Below are 19,412 nucleotides of genomic sequence, written 5' to 3' on the forward strand. Positions count from 1 at the left end.
ATTTATTGTTACATGGGGGATGGCAAGAAACAGAGGAACAGGACACCCTGCTGGGATTAAATAAGCCATAGAGTTTATTAGCATGAGAAACACAATTCAACAGTCCAGTGATGAGGAAAGCTGCATATATGCTCTCTGTGCTGGGGAAGATTGGCTTGGCTGTCCTGCCACAACTGTCTCCCTGGGCCTAACAGTGGTGAAGATAGTTTTCATGGGCAGGCCTGTCCTCTCTATGAGTGAGAGCAGAGCGTCACCAAACAGCTGCCACCCAGACACTGCAACCTGAATACCATGTTGTCCACCCTGCAAGAGATGTTAACTTCTCCTAATCCCCTAATGGAGCCCAATAAATTGGGAGTGCCCCCTCTCACCTATTTGTTCTCTAAATTGCTCCTTCTCCCTATTAATGGCCCAGCTGCCCGAGTTTTGATGAACAAATAGCATAACCAATCAGTTAAATCATAAGACAGAGAAGGTGGTGACTTGGGGAAAGGAAAAACATGTCCAGGCATGGCCGATTTAGCAGGGCCCCTGTAAAAGGCAACCTGGCTCACTCACATAATCCACTACAAAAAGGGGGAATGGACACAATGCTGCAGAGTCCAGGAAACTGCCTTAAGTAGCCCAGTTTCCCATCTCTCGCTCATGACATCTTCTGATGACTGGTGAAGTCCATCACTGCAATGTTCCCCAGAACCTACAGTGGTCTGACAAGTTGTGTGTGGGGAGGGGATAGGTGGACCATTCACAACTGAAATTCATCCCCACTTCATTAACCATTGGCCATGCTGGCTGGGAATGATGGGACTTGCAGTCCAACATATCTGGAGAGTGTCAAATTGAGGAAGGATGACATGAGCTGTGCTGCGTCAGTGAGGGATCCTTCTATTTAAACCCCTTATGCAGAGATAATGCTGTCTCTCAAGTACAGTAATTTTTCATTCTTAAAATCAATCTCTTAATGAATTTCCATAACGTGGAGAGCAAATTTACTAATTGAAAAAACTGTTACATATCAGCTATAAATCTTAAGCAAGGAGAAGTAAGTGGAGCCAGGATGGCTCTGAAGTGGCCGTACACGCTTAATTTGTATTATGAATGTTATCAAACTCTCATAACCCAAAATAAGAAACTGAGAAAACAAGCTTTTTATCAAGAGCCATGTGTCTCTCATGAGCTTCAATCTGAATATAAAGACAGCTTGAAATATACATTGGAATGAAATTCCTCAGTAATTACCACTGAAGAACAAAATTCCCCATTTAAAAATATTTAGCAGGCTTACTTTAAGGGTCAACGTTTCTTGCCTTCTGGCTGCCTCACTTCTCTGCTGCAACCTCAGACAGGAAATGTGGTAATTGGCCTGTTTCAGTGTTGGGAGGAACAGATAAAGAGCACAGAAACCTAAAGGAAGAGGACTGCAGGTGCTAGCGAATGCATCATTTGAACTTAAGGTTTCTGTCTCCCCCATGTCTCTCTTGTCTAAGCTCAGCGTAGTGTTTTCAGAAAAGAAACAAAAAAGTGTATTGCAGAGGTAGAAGAGGCATTATGTGCAAACCTGCCAGTTGGATTTTGGTAGGTCTCTAATATAAACTGAAAGTGTTAAGTTATTTTCAAATAGAGAGGGATGCAATCTCAGGAAGAAGAAGAGGAGGAGAAATATGTACTTTTGTCACAAACAACTGTGCACCAACCAACCTCTTGGGATTAATAGTGGGTCTGGAAGGCAAGCATGTTTCCATGATTTTAAGCACGTACTTTTGAAGTGCTAGTTATAAAGACAGTGGGCTAGAAGGCACTTCCAAGCAGAAAGTGGTGTTCTCGTTTGCATGGGGAAGAGGTAACACCATCCACAACTTCAGAGAAAATCGTTCTGAAGTGCAGGACAGAGAGGGTACATAGGGCATTAGGTTAAGTCATATGGCATATTTGCATTCCTGCATTTTAGAAATAAAATTAAAGGTTGGCATAGGCTTCACAGTTCATTATATTTTGAAAGGTTCTCTTCTGTTTTCTCTATTATATTAACATGTAACACATTCCAGACCTTAAAAAAACACTTGTGAAAATGCCCTACATTCTGTTTGTCCTACATTCTGTCTGAAAGATGGAAAAGTTTAATAAGCACAAGGAGGCTGGTCATTCCAAAGCATCTTCAGCAGAAGCAATCCTACTTATATTATTTCATTTGCTCCCTCTAGCTAGCTTGCCACAGTGTGAACAAAGGGAGTGTGTAAGTAACATCTTCTGTCATGGGCCTGTTTATAATATTCTGACAGCATACCCTGTTAGCATTGGGTCTGACTTAGGGCCGGCCCTACCATGAAGCAGGTGGCAGAGTATGGGAAGAACAGCATTCTCTCCCTCCCAAAGAGTCCACCACGTTTTGGTCCTGCTGGCTGGCTGCATGCACGGTGGGTGGGTTGGCCGGCCACGCAGGTAGCCAGCAGGACCAAGAAACAGCTGCTCACTCCCTCGCCCACGCACCTCTCCTCATGCTCCACTTGAGCACCTCCCAACACAGCTGGCTGGCCAACTTCTTTTTGCGCATGTACATGTACCCACCTCCCCAGCATGCTGCTCATAAAGTGTTTCTACTTTCAAGAGTCGGGCAGTGCTTGCACAAGGTTGGGCAAAATATTGCAAACTTCTGGTACTTCTCACGATACTTTGCCTGATGTGCAGACACTGTGTGGCACTTGAAGGCGGAAACACCTCACAGGCAGTATGTTGTGGAGGTGGGCACACACGCTGACGTGTTGTTAAGGCACGTGCACATATGTGTGCCAAGAAAAGTAGGTGGGCAGGCTGGCAGATTGGGAGGGAGGTGTCTGCGGTGGCAGGTCCCTGCTTAAGTATGACTTAATATATATTCTGCAATCACTGAAGCAAATGCAAGAGGAATGTTGTTGCATTCAAAGTGATGCTAAGGCTGCAATCCTATACCTACTTAGCAGGGAGTAAGACCAACATTGGGACATATTTTAGTGAACATGTATAGGATTGTACTTTAAGGTTGCCATCTTAGCCACACTTGTTAGGAAGTTTTAATAACCTGTAGGGGGCATCTGAGTAAACCTGCTTAGGACTGCACTGCAATGCCTCCGTCTCTTTACACTTAACATCTGAATATGGTTAATGGGGCAGATAACTTGGAAGTATATATTTTAATACACATTCTAGGAGGTAAATAAATGTAGGTATTTAATTCAAATGATCTGGTGGGTGGATATTTTTCTCTTTCTGTAGTTAGATATGGTCCTAATGATGCACATGGATTGCTATTTTTTCTTACAGAGAAACCTAGCATCCAGGCTCCTGTGTTTGCAGTGGTATTTTTCTATGCCAGGATTTAAGTGTTTCTTCTGGCAACAATGTTAAATATTTAATTCACTGCTTGAGATATGCAAACTACTTGAGATGATATGCTTCTCTATACTTATTTTCGTTCCTCTCCAATACTTTCAACACATAGTGCAATGCTAGAAAATTTGAAGCAGTCAACACTTTCCTCTAAGAGGCCTTGATTTAGCTTAATCCCAAAATAACTCTCGATGCATGAAAAAACCATTTTACTGTATAAAATTCACTAGCTTGTGGTGATCTAGAAAAAAAGTATCTTCTCATGAGCTCTACTCTCCCTTCCACAATGGTAGAATTTTCCTTACATGTTCAGCAATGGTAGTTGCCTGGCAATTAGAATCAGGCAACATCCACATCAACACAGTGATTACCCTTGACATACTGTTAATTTTATGTATAGCTCACCCTATCCCATCCATCCATGAGCCATTTTGTATGCTATCACTGTTGTATAGGAAAGTCTACCTTGTGGCTGCAGCCCACACCCCTCCATTAATATCTAGATGTATGTACAGCCAGAGGCAAGACATTCTATCTCACTTCTCATTTTAGATAGTTTTCTTCAGTTTTTAAAACTCCTCTTTTATTTGTGTTTAGTAACATTTATGTGTGTAAGTACACACATGCACATACTCTGCAGCTATGTGGGGAGCACTCTGTCTTTCACTATTGCACGGGCTTAGGCCCATGCATTTTGAAGAGTTGCTAAGGCCCGGACTGATCTACTAAATTTCAGCTTCTTGTTCCCAACTCCCCTTTTTGTGTGTGGGACTAGTGGAGACTGAATCAGTGGGACACTCATGTTCTACCAGTCAAGGAAATGAAGTCAGGTCAAGACTACCATCATGGCTGTGCGTGTGTGTGTGTGTGTGCGTGTGTGTTTGTGTGTGTGAGAGAGAGAAAGAGAGAGAGAGAGAGAGAGAGACTTCTCTTGTAGGGTTGTTATCCATCTGTGCATGCATGAATGTGTGTTTTTGTTTCTTGAACCTGTGGAGGCCCAATATCATATATGGATATCACTGCTCAGTGGCAGCTTTTATACTATTTATTTTATTTATTTATTTATTACATTTTTATACCGCCCAATAGCCGAAGCCGCTGTGTGGGGGTGTCACGATTTAAACTCCACTCAGGGTCTGAGATATATCAGAAAAAATATTCCAAGAATTAGATCGCTCCTACAACAATATCACTCCCTAGAGGTCAGGTGATGCTAGCGTGGGAAGGAGTCATGCAGTTTTACTTCAGCCACTTCTAGATGTTATCATAGCAGTGTGTGTAGCTACTGTGCCATTGCAACAACGTATAAATCCCCCTGTATGTTAGTCTAAAGCAGCTGACTGGGAGGTTCTGGGAATTGTAGTTCAACACATTTGGAGGGCACCAGGAGAAGGCTGGCCTAAAGTCTTCCCCCATCTAGGCCAGTGGTCTTCAACTGGTCCAGACCTGAGACTTACCTCAGACTCCCAACCTGCAACATGGGACCCCCTTGCACAATTTTGCAATTTCCCAACATGGTGGCAACAGCTTTGCCGCAACCCATCTGGACTGATCTCATGACCCACTTTTAGGTCATGACCCACCAGTTGAAGATCACTGATCTAGGCCAAACAGTCTGCAAAACTGGTGGCTTTTTAAGGACCTGGCAGGCTGCAATGCACAGTCTTGTACACTCCGTGTCACCTCCCTCTATCCCATTCATACCTTCTAATACTAGTGCAGGCTCAAAGTGCCAAAGAGTTCTGAATCATCTTTCTATCATCAGGGGTCAGAGATACAGCAATAGCATGGAAATACTCCTATATAAGCCGCTACAGAATACAACACTCTTCAGCTGAAATGTTGGATATAACTGTTAAAAAATAGCTCACTCTAAATCTGTATATTAAAACTATATTGCATTGCTGGCTTATCACTACTGCCTGAATAAGGCTGGTTCCTGTGCTCCAGTGCATCACGCATGTAGCTCTTTCCCCACATTAAATAATCATTTAAAAGTTTATACATTTTAAAATTACAAATTAAATATATTATTTTTAAAAAACACATCACACTGCAGTTACTCCCACACCACTTCCTCTTGCAGCTAACAGGGCATATGACTATTTAAGGTCTTGTAACTAATGTGGTTATTTTTGGATTTTTGTTGCTTTGTGAGAGTTACAGTGGTAGCCAAAGCCTCACTATAAGGAGATCCTGTATGATCTGCACAACATAAAGAAGACTCCCTACCCCCATCCTGCTGGCCCCATCTGAAATGAGACAAGATGTTTATGTCAGAACACATGATTACCAACCCCATCATTAAAGAAAACGGTTTAATACATAAACATTATGAATACTTTGAAGGCAAATATACATTAATGCAATCTCTAAGCTGGATTTTTAAAAAAACTCTTGGGTTTTCTTCTTTGCCCTGCAGTTTTCTTAAAACTGTTTCCCTTACTGGTTACTGTGCATCGCTTTCTTGGATTAAAAGTAATGTTACTCATTCTCACCTCCTGAAGTTTGTTTACCCAAGCAGCCCAACAGATAACATATGTACACCTGGCTTACGGACTTGCAAACTAATGATCTTCAAAGTAAAGTTTGGGTGTGACACAAGGGTAATATATGATCAAATATGCACTAGAAGGGGATTTCTTTTTTTACTTCCAACTTACATTATTGAGTTGTAAATAAGCACCAACACAAAATTTGCTCCCCCTTATACATGTATACATTTTATACAACAGGTGAGGTCTTTTTTTTTCTTTTGAGGGCAATCTGCTCTGGCTGGGGCATATACCAGTGGTAGGTTTGGCCAGAGGCAAAAGTGAGCAGACCCATCCCTCTTCTTCCCCACCCCTCAGCTTTCTACCAACTCAGCATGTTGCTAGGAGAGAGACAGATCACTCTTGTCAGAGGTTTGAATTGAATGCTTGTAGAGGGGTTTTGAAATTTGGCCATGGCCATGGACATAAATTACCCACCCCTCTTATGCAAGAACTGAGAACTGGATATTCCCCAAAGTCCCAGGGAATCAGTATTGCAAGTTACAATATCAGATCACTGTATTTAAACAAGGCTGAGAGAGAGAATTCTAACATTCTTGTTTGCACATCCTTAATTTTATATCATTAAAGTCAATTTAGAATTTCTAAAATATACGACCTCATTTTTAATCATTTATGGATTGGGGAAGGGCAAATCTCGATGTAGGCAATTTCTGCCTTGCCAAGTAATGCTATACTTTTAGTGAGACTGTAGCCCCAAAGATTACGTTCAAGATTTCATTCATTGGGATCGGCTAACTAAAAGAATTTGTAGAATTACACACACACACACACACACACACACACACACACACACACACTTTTTTAAAAACCCATCTAGCTGGTTAATCCCCCACCTCAAAAATAGTGTAACTGACATATAGGTGATAATGTCATATTTTAATGTATTTTTTTAGTTTTAGTTTTGAAATGCTGTTTTTTCATTTCAGTCTAAGAAAATATAACAGATTGAGTTCATAAATCAAGCCTGGCCCCCCGCTTTCTTTGAAAGTTTCATCCATTTCTATTATGTTTATGAAATTCAGATTTAAAGTTGGTACATACTAGTTTCCAGCTGAAGACCTTTTTATTCTCCCAGTATTTTAACACTTAATTTTAACTTAAATTTAAATTTTACTGTTTTAACTCTGTATTTTAATTTTATATCAATTTTGCTGTGTGGTTTTTATTCTGGTTGTGCTTTTTATATTGTTATAAATATTGCATTGTGTATTTGTGCTTTTAACCTGTTGGTTGTCTTACCATGATTTTAATTTTTGTGAACCGCCCAGAGAGCTTCGGCTATTGGGCGGTATAGAAATGTAATAAATAAATAAATAAATAAATAAATAAATAAATTTCAGTTCTAATTTGCCTGCTCCAATATTTCCTTCTGAATAGCATGGAATAACTAAGTCATAAATTCAGCTCTGTGAATAGATTATTAAGAAAATTAAGCAAATAACTAATGGGCTGTTACTTTTGTGTCTCCATTAATGAGTACTGACTAAGTCATTTCTGGAAGTGATAAGGTTTAACGTTTTTAAAAATAAGGAGTTGTATCCAATGGCTTCATTCTGTTACTAGAAGGGAATTGTTGGTGGAAGAAATTTCCCCGTTCCCAGGGCCGAGCCTACCATTACAAGGACTGATGGGACTGCATCAGGCGGCAGAGTGGTGAATTTGTGCTGCTCCCCCCGCCAGGAGGGCCTGCAGTGGGGGGGGGCCTCTGGAGAGCCCTGCAGCTACTCTCCTGCTGTGGCATTTACCGCAACAAGAAGGTGGAACTCCCTGGAGCAACAGCAGCCCTCCCACTGTGCATCCCCACTTCCCCTTACATAAACTTTGGGTCTCACAAGACCTTTGACAGGACCCAGGGGATTCTGGGCAAGCTTTTGTGAGAGTCCCGCAGCCAGGTAGGGACACTATGTGGCAGAGAGAGGAGGCAGTGGCAACGGCAGCACATGTTCTCACCACAGGTGGCAAGATATCTCAGGCTGCAGCTGCCCTCCCCCCACACAGCCCCCACCCCCATGCACAGCCAAATCTGCTCCAGCATGGAGGGGAGCTGAAGGGGGAGGAGAGAAAAGGAAAGTAAAAGGTTTTTAGTAAAAGTTTGCCTACTTAGAGGAGCTCACATATTGCATGGATGCTTGAAGTAAAAGATTTCATAAAAAGTAGCAGACAAAGTAAAAACAGAGGAAAATATATCTCATTCTGGCGTAGCACAGCTTATATTATAACAAAGGAAGTGAAAAACTATAAAAAGTACTGAAAGGCCAGAAAATCATGTGCTACAGTTCAGTTGTTTTCAAGTGACTTTATTGTGTTAAGCTATACCAACTGGAAAGAAAATATGTGTAGGGAGCAGAGGGGAATATTTTTAATCTCAACACCTTGCACCTATGTAGTCTTTTTCAGAAATCAATTTCATCGTTGAATGGAGTTTCATGCATTCCCTGTATACGGCTTTAATTATTCCTTTGGGAGACAGATGAGCTTCTAGTGTTTTATTACTCTACAAAAATAAAAAAAACCAAGCCACTATTTAGTACTTTGCCCCTGTATGCTTCTTTTGTTTCTTTAGGTTTATTTAAAGCACCTTCCCCCATGCTGGCTCAGAATGATAGGAATTGTAGTCCAACACATTGAGAAGGCACTGGGTTAGGCCCCAAACCAGAAAACTAGTAAGTTCAAACTGGAACAAGGAATAGAATCTCAGTTTCTAGACTTAAACACAGACAGACTCAGATATGGAACAAAATCAATGGAAAGCAAGGGCAAAATGATAGGAACTCACACAGGTAAGCTGGATTTTATGGTGCTGAAGATATGATAAACTGGAGTCTGGCAATATTTAGTGATTCTGATGATGAAATTTTATATGATTTTAAATAATAGCAGGCACTTTATTGGTGAATAGTATGGTGCAGATTTTTAGGATGAAGACTTATGTTATTATAGCTTTATTATGAGAGAAACAGCACACAATAATTTAAAGTAACCTTATTACAGGAGAAAGAAGCAGCTAGCCAAGGTACCCAAATGGTTTATAGAATGTGTCCTTTAAGGTCTATAATTACAAACATGTTTGGTTATATGAAACCTGATTATATACATTATCTACTTTCAAAATTTGGAAGACATTTCATCAAATCAGTGTATCATACAGTTCATGCAAATTAAAGAGGCCTTCCTTTATTTTCTTTCATATTGCTATTTTACATTAGTAGTTCATTCTAATCAATCCAAGACACAACTACCAAATGACTAACTGCCAAGCAAATTGCTTTAAACTAAAAAGTCTACTTCATCACATCCTCCTATGTACAAGTATTGGCATCAGGTTCTCCCCATCAGCCCAGCTCCTTCATAGCACATAGTCTGCCTCCCTTGAACTACATTGCTTGCTGAATGCGTGTATCTTTGGAAAAGCAACTATATGTTAGAACCATCCATCATGTAACTGCTGATGGGCTTCTAAGCTGTGCAGAATCTCCCTTCATTAATACTCTGATCCTAGGCACAATTGCTCAGATCCAGATTAGTGGAGGATCTACACTACCGCTTTATAACAGTTTATAATGGTATTGACCACTGTCGGGGCCCATAACACATTCCATATACTGTTTTTGAACAGCTTTCAAAGTGTTATATCCTGCTTGGTGTAGATCTGGCTTTAGAGTAGACTTATTGAAATCAATAAGACCTTCATTTGTTGTTATTTAAGTCCCATTGATTTCAACAGATCTATGACTGAGGCCGTTGCTAGACGAGGGTTTAGCCCGTGCGAGGCCCGGGCTCCCTGCTGTGCGTGCAGATGACGCACAGGGGATCCCAGGGTCAGGCCGGGCTAAACCCTCCCTTGACCCAGGATAACTAGATCCACTTTTGGGCCGGTTTTTCCCGCGGTCCGGCCTTAGGTCGGGCTGAGGCCGGAACCACGGGTGTGTGGACCGTTCCGCCGCTTTTCCTGGCTACCGCATTGTCCCCAGCCAGCGTTTCCTGCTGTCGTCATGTCCCCCGGCCTGCAGGCATCACAGACCGGGGGACAGACAGCAGGAAACTCTGTATCTAGCAGGCCCAAACCTGCAAAGGCAAGAGAAAGCTGAATGAAAAGCAATAGTTAAAAGTTCAATTTAGGACATATTGTGGGGGTGTTGGGGAGAATAGGAAGAGTTCAAGCCAGTTTTCCAGTGTTAGTGATGCGCACAACTTATTTTTGCTTTTCAGTCTGGCTTTTAAATCCATGCATAGCTTACTCTTCTAAAAAAAAGAAAAAGCTGAACAAAAATACCACACAAAATTTTGCCTACAAGCAGAGGAAATCTTAAAGAAAGGCAACGTTTCTGGGGAAAGGTATGAAACCACTTCCGCCTTCAGTGTCCTGGTTCAATGTTCTTGGGAGGCGCTGAGGGATTTCTGCCTCTCTTCAGTAGCCTGGGCTACTGGGTTGGCCAGAACACAAAATGGACTGCTACTCCTCAAAAGTGCTTTTGAGGTTCTTACATGTTACATGCATTACTGAATCAATGCATTACTATAAAGGGTAGATATAGGACATGTCAAAGATGTACAACAGTTCAACCGAATCCTCCTGAAGCAGTAGACTGCTTGAACACAAACAAACAGTACAGTTATGATTTTATTTTCCTCATCTATGAACACATAAGCCTTTGACTCTTATCTAATAAGGGGCTACAACTAGATCTAAGCTGCTCCATTAAATAAAATGATAACTTTTCACAGCCTTACCTCATCTTGCAAACAACAAAGGTAGTACCTCCTCACGCTGTTGCTGTTCCCCACTTCTGGAGGACATGAGATAATAATGGCTTTGAGAATTGGCTGACATTACATATAAGAATTCAGTACCATTCACCACAAGTTATTCTCCAGAGGGGGAAGGGCCACAGTTGCCCTGCAAAACTGCTGTGCCTGCATGTACAAGGGCAGTAAAGTAGATTGAAATCTGACATTTTTACTGCTTCTACTCTAACTCCACAACCTATGATTTGCTTGTTAAACAAACAGTTTGTATTATAACTTTTGTCCCAAGCAAGATTAATTCCAATAAACAAAGCCAATTGAGCTAATATGATACTGCAAATATAGGTTGTTAACCAGTTGTTGTGTCTGCATATATTTCTGGCTACTGATATCACGATACATCCATTAGGATCAAAACGCATGCAGTTATATCTGAACAGATACGGTACGATCTTAATGAGATCAGCACCTGCTAACACAGCTCCAGCTAAAATAATTCCTGAAAAGGCAGCATGCAGGAGTTTTAGTAAAACATTGTGAAAATATTGATTATGTTATAAATAAAAGAAAAAATCTCTTAGCCAGGCACTCAGCATCACCAGACAATATACTGAAGAATTTTAGCAATTTTAAAATATGACAGGTTGGAACCTGTTGATAAATGCAGGCTAGGTTTTATCATTCATCATGTTACTAGAGTAGAGGCTTCCAAATATTTTTGCCACTCTTCCCAAACTTCGGTGCATACTGCTTAGTTGCCCTTTCCCTAGGGACACACTTTCAAAATTTGCCTGCAGCCATATCGGTAGAGCTACTAAACAATATTGCAGGTATCCAAATTAGCTGTGAAATATGTGGAGCTAATATGTTCTGCAGGGGCAGTACAATTTTTAGGAAACCTAGCCCATTTCACAACATCATTTTTTTTCACAGAAAACACACACCCAGTTCCACAAAGTCAAACTGAATAGATACTCTTCAGTCATATGAATTCCCTCATCCTTGAAAAATGATTCATCAGCTTTCCAGGAAGAATCCCTTCATTTAATTTTCTGGAATTATTTTTTTATAAAAATCCACACATGTTTTAGTCTATACCCCCATCTGGATGAGCACGGGAGGAAAGCGCATTGCTCTTATTCTCCGCAATATGATGAAAGCGGCTCTGCTCCATCAATGTTTCACAGTGGAGCCAACCACCCTTAAAAACTGGGGTTTCAGTGCTGGGAAAAGCATACTTCCGGGTTTGGGGTAGGGTAGAACCTACATCATCAATGAGAGAAGCTTACCACTTGCCCATCTCTAGGCTTCCCCTGCTACTGATTGTATGAATAGGAATGGGAAGGAATTAATGCAGCAGATTTCTATTTTGATAAACTGGAGATGCACAATGTCAAAGGAAATAATCAAAGCTCCCTGTTCAAAACTCCAGAAATGCGCAGTTTTGGATAAGTGGAATTATTCCAAAAGGGGAAAAATGGATTGGAACAGAGGCAATGGGTGAATAGGGGAAAATAGGGTGATAGGGGGAAATGGCTCAATTTTCCTTGAGGAAGCAAAAATCCCCAATGACCCTGAACAGGGTCTGAAGGCTCCCTATCAGAGCACCCCACCACCCCAATTCACCCCATTCCAGCAAACCTGTCACAGAGTTATAGATTCCGAACCATAATTACTCCAAACATCACAGAAGCTAAATAATGCAACATCAGAGACGCTAAACAACACAACATCAGAAAAGTGAACTAATACAGCATTGGAGAAGCGATTAACATAGCAATAAGGAAGTGTATAATTATGGTTCTCAATGACATAAGGCTTGGAAAAGGAGTGATGGGGGAAAGAGGCAGCCCCACCCCTTGACCACATCATGGCCAGGTCACAGGCCTGCCCAGGATTTAATACGGAGGAATGGGGGCACATTTCAGAGTGAGCAAATAGGAGCCGCTTTAATTTAAAAAGAACGCAATAAAACAATTCTGCGAATTGTGAATTGTGAATTTTTGTGAATTTTTGAGACAGAAGCAGCTGGCCACAATGTCATGTGCTGTAAAGGACCTCACAACACACCCAAGCCATAGGAAAAACCCTGTGAAGACACTCTCCATCCCTAATTTTAAGATGCTTCTCATTTAAAGGGCTTCTGACCTCTGTTTTTCAAAAATCTGAAGTTTAAGAAATATGCTTCCAAATTTTAGTCCCTCTTCCACCTGGAGATGAAAACTATCACATCTATACTGTGTCCATCTTTTATACTAGCCTTCCCCAACCTAGTCTCCTCCATATGTAATGAATTGCAGCACTCTCATGTAGTTGACCATGCTGGCTGAGATGATGGGAGCTGTAATCAGGTACATCCAGAGGACACCAGGTTGGAGAAGGCTGTTTTATACTATAATTGTATTTTCCTGCCTATTTTCAATCCAATCATATACTTGTTAATTTAATAATAAGTTCCATTGTGTTCAATGCAAGACCCAAATAAAAATGCATAGGATTGCAGCCTTGCTTTCCATGCAGGTGTGAGCTGCCTGCATTCCCTCAACTGTGCAATGAAACTTCAGTTGTAGGTTGATGATCGCTTGAAATGTAGCAGATAAAATATGGGTTACATGATATTTAGCAGGACTACTTCTTCCTCCAGCAACAGGATATGCATCATTTTTAATGAATAAGTAATTAACTATTGCCTTGAAACCTCAAAATCTTCTACACAGTTGTTTTCAATAATAATGATAATTACACATGTTAATGTTCTCTTGCACTAAATCACATTTAGTCAGATTTTAAAACAGTATGGAGGGTAAAAGCCACATAACTATACCTTGCAACAAGGCTGTATCCCACTCTGCCTCCATTACCTGTGCAACTGCATTACAGTCACTGAAATGGTAAGACTATTGTGCAAAGCCTAAAAACGTGGTCAGAGCACACTATTGACTATTCAAAAGAAAAGCTGCAAGCGCTTCTGTTAGTAGCTTCTCTAAGGTAAACCTGAGATGTGGGAAGTTATCCAAATGGATGCTGTTCAAAGGACTCAAAAACACATATCTCACTTTGCAGACCACACAATCCATGCTGACATGTGATAGAGATAAAAGGGAAACCTACATGGGATGATGCTTTAGACATACATTGACTGTAGCAGCTAGATATTTACCACCCTTTCAAAAACCTCAGTGTTTCTGCTCAAAAGTAGCATGTCTGCAAGCGAAGCAAAACGACCAGGGGCTATTTGCTTGCATTTCATACAGTTTGCAATCAGAGATAGAAGAAAGGGGAAAGCCAAGATCACAGTATTACATGGCCAGGATCCAGAGATCTTTTCCCATATGTAAAAGCTGATACCAGCTGTGAATCTACTATATCTCTTGCATGAGGACAATCACGCTGCATTCAGAGAAACTCTTTTGCTTGCAAAAGTCTCACTCAGTCATGCAGAGGGTTCAATCAAATCTCACATGAGTAGACCTACTCAGACAATGGGGCTTCCCCTCCCTCTCCTCCCTCTGGCACCTACAAAGCTGCTCTGGAGCGTCCACCAACCTTCTAGAACAGATTGATGATGGAGGGCTGGGGCAGAGGGGTGGGGAGGAAGAATCCATTTTGCTGGCGGATAGCCTCAACTGGTTACAACCCATGGATTGTGCAATGATTTGCATACATCCATGTTTGGTCTGCAGCAATAGCATTGTTTATTCATGTAACCCTGTGGATGATAGCCTATATTATCCTCGGTCTAGCTAGTATTATGATGTGCATTCAAGGCTACCAATTCCAGGATGGAGTTTTCAGAGTGTCTTTGCATTCTATGATTTTGCACTATTCATTTCTAACAAACGTAAGACTTATCTCAAACTTTCTAGTTCCACGAGGCCTTGCAGAAAGCTCCCATGAACAAGCACTGTATTACTGAATTCTATATTGATGTGCATAGAAGCATATCTGTTTAAATTGTGGAGAGGAACCAGAGGACCAGGGTGGATTAAAATCAATGACTTTTTTTTTTTTTAAAAATAAGATTTTTAAAAATTTTAAATGGATTTTTTAAATAATTTTTTTAAATAAAAATTTTAATAAAATTTTTAAGATACATTATAGTCCAAAGGTTATTCATGATGAAATAAGGATTCGTTTTTAATTATGTAGCATGAGGCTGTATATTTATGCAATATTTAAATTTTTGGTAAATGAATTCCATTAATCCATTCACAATGTCATGCTCTTCCAGAGGTTTCTGTAAGATTATTGGACAAATTTTCTATCTAGGAGATATTATCACAGATGCTTGGTTTTACAGTTCTCAAAACTGTAATAAAGAGACAAAAGAATTGATAACGAATTTGTTAATAGCAGCAAGATTAATGATATCTAGAAACTGGAAGGTTCAAGGTTCATTATCATATAGAAGATTGGTAGAAATATGGGATATTGCTATTAACGATAAATTAACATGTAATATAAAAGTTAGAAGAGAGATGATAAAAACGAATGATTTTGAGGGAATATGGAAACAGTTTATAGAATTTGTTTTATCAAAGGGGAGAGGGAAAACACCTCCAGAGGAAGCAATGAGATTTTGGAAACATGAATAAGATCCCGTGGGTGGGGGGTGCACTTTTATGTTAAGTATGATTATGTCAATAGAGTTAAGCTAGAATATATGTTGTCAAATGTTTATTTTATATTATTGTGTATTATGTAGTATTGTTTTATTTGTATTGATTTGTATTGATTTGTATTGATGTTTAATAAAAAGTTTTTTAAAAACCCTGTGAATTTGTGTCTGCAGAGATCACAATCCCATTGTTCCTTTGCAAATCTATGTACACAGAATCAACCCCTTACCATACCATACATCTTTATTGCGATCCATCAAAAATCAAACATGAAACATCAGACAGTTAGAGCTATTGTCAACTTTCGTCTAATACACAGAGAGCTCTCTTAAATACTAAGTTTCAAAAAATTCAATGAATAGAGTGCACTTTTTTGGGGGGGGGGAAGTCACATGATTAAATCAAGTCTTTCTGAGTAGTGATTTAAATCGTAAATCCACCCTGCAGAGAACTGATAGCACTGATCTCCTTTACACTGGGTTCTCTACTATGGAGAAGGAGAATCTGGACATTTGTAGGCTATTATGGATCTGCACTGCTTTTGTTAGATTCTTCAGCAAACAATGCCAAAAAAACTTATTTGCAGAAACTCAAGTTCCTAAAAGTTACCTGCAGTTTTACATATAGTCTATGCTTAGTATGCTGAAAAAATAACTATGTTGTCCATAGCTAGATTCATGTCTTTGTGCTTGTTAGAAGAAAGGGCAGTGTGATGCCTCGTGTTCTAAAGATGCCATCTACAATTTCTTACACATTCAGTAGTTATTTTCACAAATATCAATTTGTCTGCAACTCAATTATAGATCGTTTGGCATAAAGTATATCGTTCAAACCTTGCTTAGAAAAAGACATAGTACATTCATCTCCCCTCCACCAAGCCTGTAGTGAAACTCTGCTTGTTGAATCACTTTAAACAGCTGGGTAATTAATGAAGCCTATTGTATTCATATCAGCACAATTATCCTGATTAAATCAGTGCTTGTGTAAACAGCAAATCACATGCCTAAAGATGTATATCTTATTCTCACTGAAGATTCCTTCAATGGATTATGCTACAATAGGTGCTGCTTACCAACAAGGGTTAAAAAAAGCACATCTTATTAAAAAAAATTGGTACAGCAATAGACAGATGGGAACAGAGAAACAGAACTCATTAAAAATATTACATGTGTTTAAAAAATATAATGGCATTCACACACACAGTATAATAAAATAAGCATTTTCAATGCTGCCTAGTGGAGGACTGAAACTAAGGGCTTTTAAAGCTTTACATGCCTGTAACATCACTTCAAGTACTTGCAAAGTTCTCATGGTCCAGCTCAAAATGTCTTACAAGTTAAAAAAAAGTCTTGCAATTAAAAAAAAACCTAGCAAAACCAATTGGAAAGTTACTATTTTATTTTATTTTATTAGAAAAACCAATAAAGAAAACAAAAATTGATCCTTCTGCCTTAGAAAGTGGTGATCTTGCTTATCACAGAGGTTTGGCATTTCGCTCAACTGCAAATGTGACCACTCTCTCTGCTTCGCATTTTGGACGACTGCCCTAATTCTTTTCTGCTAGGTCTAGTTGCCAGGGTTGCAGCTGCACAGCCAATTCCTGCTGAAATGCAGGTCTTTGGAAGGGGTACAAAAGGCTTCATTATATTTTCTCAGTGCACACACACACACAGAATAGAGCCCTTGCTGCCCCCCCTCCCACTTGAACAATTCCAGCCACTCAATCATGACTATTTACATATGAAGAGTCATGCGGAAAATCTAGCCCAACCAAGCTTCACAAGTCACATGTGTCTGCCAGAAGTTGTTCCAAGAAAGCAAAATGTTCTTCAGGTCCATTCATTTAGAAACCAATGACCTGAGTATAGTTAATTTGGAAGAATATTTAAATATATATTTTAAAAGAGTGAGGCATACAATAAAATAAAGGGGGAAAATACACTTGACAAGTTATACTGTTATTTTCAAAACAAGTTCCTGAGGTGTGGGTCCCCCACCCGCCAAAACTGGAAAACCTGAGGACCCATTATAGTGACACAATGTTTTCAGCCAGAAGATGGCTTTTGTAATAGTTGGCAAAACTGTATACATCTAAAAACATTTCAACAGAAGAAATTCTTGAAAGGTATGCGAGACAATTAGTAAAGTGGACTGGTCAGGAATTCAGCCTCCAGTGATAAAATCATGGGCTTTTATACAGCCATTGGTCAGTTCCATAGAATCCTGCCTAAAATGATGTTCTGTGTAAAAAATCAAAACAAAACAAAAAGTGACAGGATAATATCACATCAGAAATTGACTATTTGAAGTGGCTTGAAGTGCCAGTAAACTTTCAGTTGTACTTACAGTAAGTGAGGGATACAATAGGAAAGGGAAAATTTTGAGGAGGGAGAAGAGTAGCAAGAATGGGAGAAGTAAAGCAGGATAGATTGGTAGTATAGTTGGCAGTGTAAGTTTTAGCACAATTCATTTAGCGCAATTTAGCATAATTCGTTCAATACTGCGTAATGATTTTTCATTGTCCTAGTGATATAACCTTAGATTCTTGGTAGGACCATCTTTCTTCACTGGTGCAACTGTTTATATCTTGTAGCTTTATTAACCCAGAACTGTCACAAACAATAATAATAAAAAAATCCGTTGTGACTATCTCTAAACTTTTAAAATATTAGTATCTTCATTGTCATTAAGACTTAGTACAATTGACTATTATTAAATATTAGACAGAGAAGGGTTTTCCCCCACCCCCAACTACAGAAACATATAGATAGCAGTTTCTCTCATGGTTTCATTCAAGATGAAGAGAACTTTCCTTCAGCATCAACACTGAGCAGGAAATACATAAGTCCTCAGGGACACCACATCAAAGACAAAAATACTTCTTTTTGAACATGTTGCAATTTGGTGCCTACTGTATCAGAAAATGCCCAGGGCAGCTACTGAGCAATTTAGGATGCAATCCTATGCATATTTAGACTGAAACTCCCAGAATCCCTGCAGCCACACTTAATAAGTTAATTGACATGAAGGTTCATAAGACCACAAACACAGCTATGGCACAATTCATTTGAAGCTTATCTTTGATCAAACACTGAGGAAGAACTACTGTTACATTCCCAGGTGCTTATGGGTTGTAAAAAAAATAATAGTTGGAGCACTATCAATATGGATTTATTTATTACATTTTTATACCACCCAATAGCCGAAGCTCGCTGGGCGGTTCACAAATTGACATTATGTTGCAATAACAAATCCCTATTCTACCTATGGCCTTTCAGTAAGCCCAGAGTGTTAAGAAATCAACAGATTATTAGTTTCTGGGACATTTGTCGTCATTAAGCTTATTTGCACTTCTACTGTACAATATGTATTTAACATTGGATTCAGTCAATAACGAAAGCAAACTTTGGCTTGTAGAAAAGCATAGGAGAGTGATACGGAGATGTGAAAAAAAGACCAGTTGTTAACACTTAGCAGTGTACCAAAATCAGAACACTTCTGAAAAATTTCTAACTGTGCACATATATAAGACTCAGAAAAAGACCCAAATGAATCAAACACCATGGCAAAATTTCTGCTGCCTATTCATAGCAAGACATCATTAAAACCAAATTAATAACAAAGTTTTAGACTACATTATATTTTAACAGTATTGCACTTTATTTATTTTTAAAAAAAGAACCCACAAAGTAATATATGCATAGGGTCCCAAATATAATTATCTCTACAGGCAATTGTATGATATATTAGCTATAGGAAAAATATTGAACGCTATAAATAATAAATACATGATTGATTACTGGATGCAATGGTCCTGTGAAAACATGAGTACAGCTGGTTGTAAACATCCCAGTAGACTGTGCTTTTACAGATGGTTGTATATTATTAGCAACCTAATGGGCCTCCAACAACAAAAATCAGTTAATCCATGTAACAACCATTTGTTAAACAGAGCTGAAATTAATGGTCTTTCGACCTTCACAAATATAATTGCATTTATATATATGAAACCCTTTGGATTTTGTTGCTGTTGTTGTTTAAACCTTTCCCCTCAAATGTTAGTGTGGAGGGGGGGAGAGAGAATTTTGCTTCCACTTTGGGCAAGATATATGATTAATCTGTGTGA

The 19,412-nt window shown here is 39.4% G+C and overlaps 1 protein-coding gene across 5 annotated transcripts in view; it reads right to left on the reverse strand.

Annotated features, from left to right (window-relative positions):
• CDC42SE2 (CDC42 small effector 2) overlaps positions 1-19,412 on the reverse strand; it is a 75,024-nt gene that overhangs the window by 30,657 nt on the left and 24,955 nt on the right. The window contains exon 1 of one of the 5 annotated variants that reach the window (XM_063129454.1): positions 10,653-10,804. The exons of 3 other annotated variants lie outside the window; for them this stretch is intronic. The gene's annotated coding sequence lies outside the window, so the exon portion shown is untranslated. Of the gene's footprint in view, positions 1-1,285; positions 1,332-10,652; positions 10,805-19,412 lie in introns of those variants that run through there. One more of the 5 variants, XM_063129456.1, reaches the window with a different exon arrangement.

This window comes from Elgaria multicarinata, chromosome 6 (genome assembly GCF_023053635.1).
Source record: "Elgaria multicarinata webbii isolate HBS135686 ecotype San Diego chromosome 6, rElgMul1.1.pri, whole genome shotgun sequence".
NCBI lineage: Eukaryota > Metazoa > Chordata > Lepidosauria > Squamata > Anguidae > Elgaria > Elgaria multicarinata.